The sequence below is a fragment of the Pteropus alecto genome, unplaced genomic scaffold (genome assembly GCF_000325575.1).
Source record: "Pteropus alecto unplaced genomic scaffold, ASM32557v1 scaffold75, whole genome shotgun sequence".
In the NCBI taxonomy this organism is placed as follows: Eukaryota; Metazoa; Chordata; class Mammalia; order Chiroptera; family Pteropodidae; genus Pteropus; species Pteropus alecto.
Window position 1 is genome coordinate 22,615,362 of NW_006440638.1, and position 6,000 is coordinate 22,621,361.

Sequence of the window (6,000 nt, forward strand, 5' to 3'; positions counted from 1 at the left end):
TTTCTCATTGCTGTTGAACTTCCTTTTTTTCTGAATTTCTGTGTTTTCTACTGGGTTCATTTTCCTTCATCCTGAAAAACTTTATTTTTTTCCGTCAATTTTAGAGCACATCTGCTGTTGGTAAATTCTCTGAATTTGTCTTTATCAGAGAATGCATTCTCTTTTCATTCCTGAAGTATATTTTTGCTGGCTATGTATTGACAGGTTATTTTTTGTCAGAACTTTAAAGAACTTGTTTTTCTGTCTTCTGGTCTTTATGATTTCTGATGAGTGATGCAGTTATTCCATTCATTGTTCTTTTCCCTGTAACATGTCATTTTTCTCTAGCTCTATTCAAAAAACTTTTTTTTTTTTTTAAATCTTTAGTTTTTAATGGTTTGGTTTAGATGTACTATGGGTGGTTTTCTTTGACTTTATCTTGATCGAGGTTTGCTCTGCTTCTCAAAATTATAAATTTATGTATTTTACCAAATTTCAGAAGTTTCAGCCATTTAAAAAAATTTTTCTTAGCACTTGCCTCTTTCCTTTCTTCTGGTATGCCAATGACACAAATGTAAGACATTTTGATATTATTCCACAGGTCCTGAGGCTCAGTTTATGTTTTGTTACATTTTTCCCTTCCTTTTCTTTGGATTGAATGACTCCTATTGATTTATCTTCAAGTTTCCTAACTCTTAGTTTGGTTATTTTCATTCTGCCATCGAGACATCCAGTAGTTTTTAATTTCAGATATTGTATTTTTATACTTCCTATCTCTGCTGAGAATTTCTATTTTTCTATTCGTTTTAAGTGTATTAACCTTTATCTGATGGAGCATAGTTATAATAGTTGCTTTAAAGTTTTTGTTTGATAATCTGGATCGTGTTGGTGTTGGCATCCATTCATTACCTTTCTTTGCAAATTAGTTACATTTTCTTGTTCTTTTTTTTTTTTCATTGCAAGTATCCTGAACGTTTTGAATTTTATGTAGTTCAAACTTTGTGTACCGCTAAAATCCTCTAGAGAATATTGAGGTTTTTTTGTTTGTTTGTTTGTTTTTGTTTTTTGGTGGTTTTTCTTGCTTAGCAGGCAGTCAACTTAATTAAGTTCACACTGTGCAAGTTCTGTTTTCCTTCTGTGAGTGGTGGTTCCCATGTCAGTTTAATTATCAAAGCCTTTAGATCTGTGTCACACATGCACAGCCTAGGGATGGCCTGGTAGTTTTTCAGATTCATACTCAGAATTAAGAGATTTTCTTCTTCAGCTCTTTCCTCTCCATGATTTCCTCTGCATTCTGCAACTTACAGAGCCCACTTTCTTAGTCTTCTAGCTAGAAAGATGCTATTTCTCTTAGAGGTTTAACTACTCATTGCCCCAGCTGTTGCAGCACAGCTCTGCACTTAGGATCCACCTTGGGACAAAACTGTAAGAGAAAAAAAGAAGAGGAAAAATGGGGATTTCTCCTGTACTCCTTAGATCTCAGAAGACTCTCTAGTTCTGTGGAGAGAAAAACAAGATTTCTTTTGGAGTTCAGATTGTGTGGGCTGCTGTTGGTACATCACTTTTCAGAGTCTTCAGGAAGTTGCTTTCATGTTTTTGTCCAGAGTGTTGTAATCAGTGAGAAAGATAAGCTATAGTGGTCTATTCCATCTTGGCTCACAATAGAAATTTCAGAGCATCATTTAAAGGGTTAAATGTTGCCTGCCATTGTGCAATTTCCCACCGTGTTCTTTAAAAGTTAAGTGTAGAATTTATTCTTTCGTGCCTCTTAGTGTTTAAGTGATTTTTCTAAATAGTCATAGTTGGTAGCACAACTGTAATTCAAGCTGAGTGTTTAAAATGGCTGACAATTTTCCAGCTGGTTTCAATTGGGTTGGCCAAAGTGATGGATGTCTTGAACACAGGCCATGTTGTATGGCTTCCACCATTTCTTCTGAGTGAAAAAGGTTTGTAAACGTCACAAATGACAATCTTTCATGCAGAGCTCTGCATTTATCATGGATTCTAGAACTTTCTGCCGGTAAGAGTTCTTGTTTCTGGTCCATCAGTCATACAGTTCCCATTGATTCCTGGCATTTCTCACAGGCTTATGCCCAGGTTTTGTCAGTGGGGAGATGAAGAGATGTAGATTCATAGGAACCCATGTACCATAGCAGGAGCAGAATTGTGTATTCAGGGAGGGTTTCTGCTCATTATATAGGAATAGACATATTAAAACAACTTTATTTTATGCCAAAGATTTTTCCGTGACAAATCGACTGATTAAATTTGTGTAGTGATTATTCAGTCACCGTCTTTATGTACATGTGGAATGGTATTTATGAATAATCAGATATAATATTTGTAGAAGCAAGGTAGGGGTTAATTATGACCATGTCACTTTATCATTTCTTTCTTTCCTTTTTTTTTTTTTTAACACACTAAGGGAATAAATAAATATATTGGAATAAGGCCAAGAATGCTCCTTACTCAAGAGGGAATTGTTACAGAGGAATCCAGAACAATTAGACCGTGTTACTTCCTTTCGTTAAGGCAGTCATCTAGGGTCATAGCTAATGTAAAAGAGGGCATTGTCAGTAACAAGTAAAGTGAGGCTGTTGTTAAAATGAAACAGGCTGTGCTTTTCTCTGTGACCTCTCGCTACAACCAGGTCTTCCATGATAGCCAGTGGCGCCAAAGAAAATCGGGCATAAGAGTTGGAACCCTTCCCAGTCCAGAATATGCCTTACCATTTCAAATAGAAATTTGAAAGCTATTTTAAATCTTTTTGGAACTATCTAAGTAGTTAGAGATAAAGTAGGAAAATACATACATTGTTAATAGATATATAAGTTTAATAAAAACTTCTTATGAAATGAACATAGGAGATAGAAAAGAGAAATCAGGAATCTTGAACTTATTAACTTGACATGGTTTAAGACACTCTGAGAAGTCAATTTCAGCCTTTTGTATAATGGGGATATCTAATAGAGCAAACAACAAATGAAATTTATTAAGTAATGATTGTTTTGTAATGGTTCCTGGAGCAGTGTGTTCATAGTCATTTTGAGGCCCATACTAGCTATAAGTGCATAAGAATAGTTCCTGACTGATTATCAATGCTTGCTGTGGCACAGGAGGGAAAAATGAAGGCACACATGCCCAGTGTTTGCCATCCACAAAGATGGTTACTGAGGGTCCTTCCAACAAAAACACTAAACACAATAGTTAATGATACTAACACTAGCAAATATGACAGTTTTTCAGTTTCCATCCTTTTACATTAACTTTAAAACTTTGTAATATCACCACAGACAATTAGTTTTCCATAAGAGAGCTCCTCCTTTAAAATATCTTTTGAGAGATGTCCTAATTTATCACAGGACTGAAAGAACCATTATATATACATATGGTCCTAACATTAAAAAAATGTGGAGGTTCAGAATATAATCATTACATAAAGGAATCTGATAAATTTTTACATTTTATTTCCCAATAACTGACAGTGGGGCCATTTTATTTGTTAACAACTATTAAAATCTTAAAGAACCATTGTCATGCTTTGAGAAATGCCAAACTATGACTCACATATATGAAATGGAGTAAGAGCATATTTCAGGGTAACTCATTTCTTTTTTGACTCAGCATGGGCCTGAAATTATGACATTGAGAACTAAGCAACCCTCCTCATCGTTTGAAATGAGGACACAAGGAAGAACTCTTTGGGTGAAGTTTGTTATCAACCATAAATGTAATTTCAATTGAAAGTTACTAAGATAAGTCATAATAATAAACAAATGATAGTTCCAGCTGTGACCTCAATGCAGTGGTTAATCATCATAAAGTAATGATGATTAAAAGGAAGAAAGAATTATTTGTTTTACTTAGAGCAGAGGAGAAATAATAATGAACATGTTTGATAATTTCATGGAGAAAATCTAAAATCTTATCTCAATAGCTAAACCACATTTAGACAAGAGCAGCTTTGCTATATCCGTTAAATATTCATTCAAAATTAGAAAGAGTCCACCGGGTAAGCCAGTGCTTCTTAAATTTTAGTATGCATCTGAGTGACACATAGCCTTATTAAAAATGCACTGAGATTTTGATTATCAGGTGTGGGTTGAGGCCCAGGATACCACACTTTTACAACACATTGAGAAACACTAATGTAAACCATGTGATAATGTTAGAAATGACAAAGTACTGTGGGAACCCTCAGAACCCTCAACGTAAATAATCATTCTAACCCTAGCTGATTTTTGGCAAAATGTCAAAAAAATTGCATTGACTTTTATATTAGTTGGAGCCAACTAATGCTTTAACATGTAGATCAAAAAATATGTAAATATTCAAATATGTAGGAGTTTTTTTCCTGCTCATACAGGAGTTTATTTTTTACTAATGTAAACAGTTCAAGTAGGGTCAAGTTAACATGGTCTCTTCTCCCACAGAATCATTTTGAGACCCAGTATGGTGAAGCCTTGGCCATATTCAACTTATGGCTTCTAATATCACTTGGATGTTGATAGCTAGCTGGTAGAAGAGGAGAGAGCCTAGAGACTCATGAATAGTATTATGGACTGAATTGTGTACCAACCCCCCAATTCATGTTAAACCTCTAATTGCCAGTACCTCAGAATATGGCCAATTATGGAGATAGGGCCTCTAAGATGGTTATTAAGTTAAAACGAGGTCCTTAGGCTGGACCCTAATCCAATATGACTGGTGTCTTTATAAGAATTTTGGATGCACAAAGAGAAATTAGGGGTGCATGTGCACAGAGAAAAGACCATGTGAAGACACAGCAAGAAACCAAACCTGCCAACATCTTGAACTTGGACTTCCAGCCTCCAGAACTGCAGAAAAATAAATTTGTTATTTAAAGCACCTAGTCTGTGGTATTTTGTTGTGGCAGCCCTAGCAAACTAATATTTTCACATTGTTTTCACTCATACTTTATTAATTAGAAGTCAGTCACATGGCTCCCTAAGTGCAGTGGAGTCTGGAAAATGCAGTCTTGCTACATGTCAGGAAGAAGATAAAATGAGTTTAGTAAATAGTGTCTGCCATACTTTTTGCCTCATTTTTTGTATTTGGACTACATCTCTCTGGATCTTGATTCCAGTAGACCTGATTATTAGCTCCCTCCTCTAGACCTATTAAAGCTCTTCCTTTGGTGGAAGGTGAAAGGATGGGCACCAGCAAAGAAAAAGGAAAGAATTCCAAAGAATGAAGGACAGCTTCTAGCTCATATAGCTCGAACCTATCATATTTAAAGCATTCAGTACATGGCTGATGGAAGTGAGGAAAGGCAGGAAGATGAGAGTAAGGTTGGTAGAACTTAGTAGTGATGAGTACTAAGAGTAGTAACCATTTACTTTGTCAAAAACCCAAAATGGAGAGATTGTTTTAATAGTCTATTAGCTGCAACACTGTGAAGTAAGGGGAGTTTTTTTCCAATTTTTAATTTAAGGCTAACATACATAAAAAAAGAACACCAACTCTAAGTATACAGCTTGAGGAATTTTACACAAACTTAACTTAATGAAACCAGCATCGAGATCATGAAATACAAGATTATCCTTGCAGCAGCTATAGCCTTTTACATTCTTCCAGTCACTACACTCCCAAGGGAAAACCCTATCCAGAATTTTTAACCCACTGTTTAGTTTTACCTATTGAACTTTACATAAATGGGATCATATAGTATGTACTGCTTCATGTCTGTTTCTTCGACTCAACATGCTTATGAGATTCATTCATATTGTATATATTCAGTTTATTACTTTATTCATTCTTATTGTATAATATTCACATGACTATATCACAATTCATTTAGGCTTTTTCCAGTTTGAGACAATAACAAATAGTGCTGCTATGTGTAATATGTTTCCTGTGTGAGCATATTCGTATATTGTTCTTGAGAGTAGAATTGCTGTGTCATATACATGTATATTTTCTGCTGTAGTAGATATTGCAAAACAATTTTCTGAAGTGGTTGTACCAAAAGAGTTTATTTTTATTCCATGTCCCGCTCTT

The 6,000-nt window shown here is 35.0% G+C and overlaps 1 protein-coding gene across 12 annotated transcripts in view; it reads left to right on the plus strand.

Annotated features, from left to right (window-relative positions):
* ERC2 (ELKS/RAB6-interacting/CAST family member 2) overlaps positions 1 to 6,000 on the plus strand; it is an 890,290-nt gene that overhangs the window by 567,991 nt on the left and 316,299 nt on the right. The gene's annotated exons all lie outside the window — the stretch shown is intronic.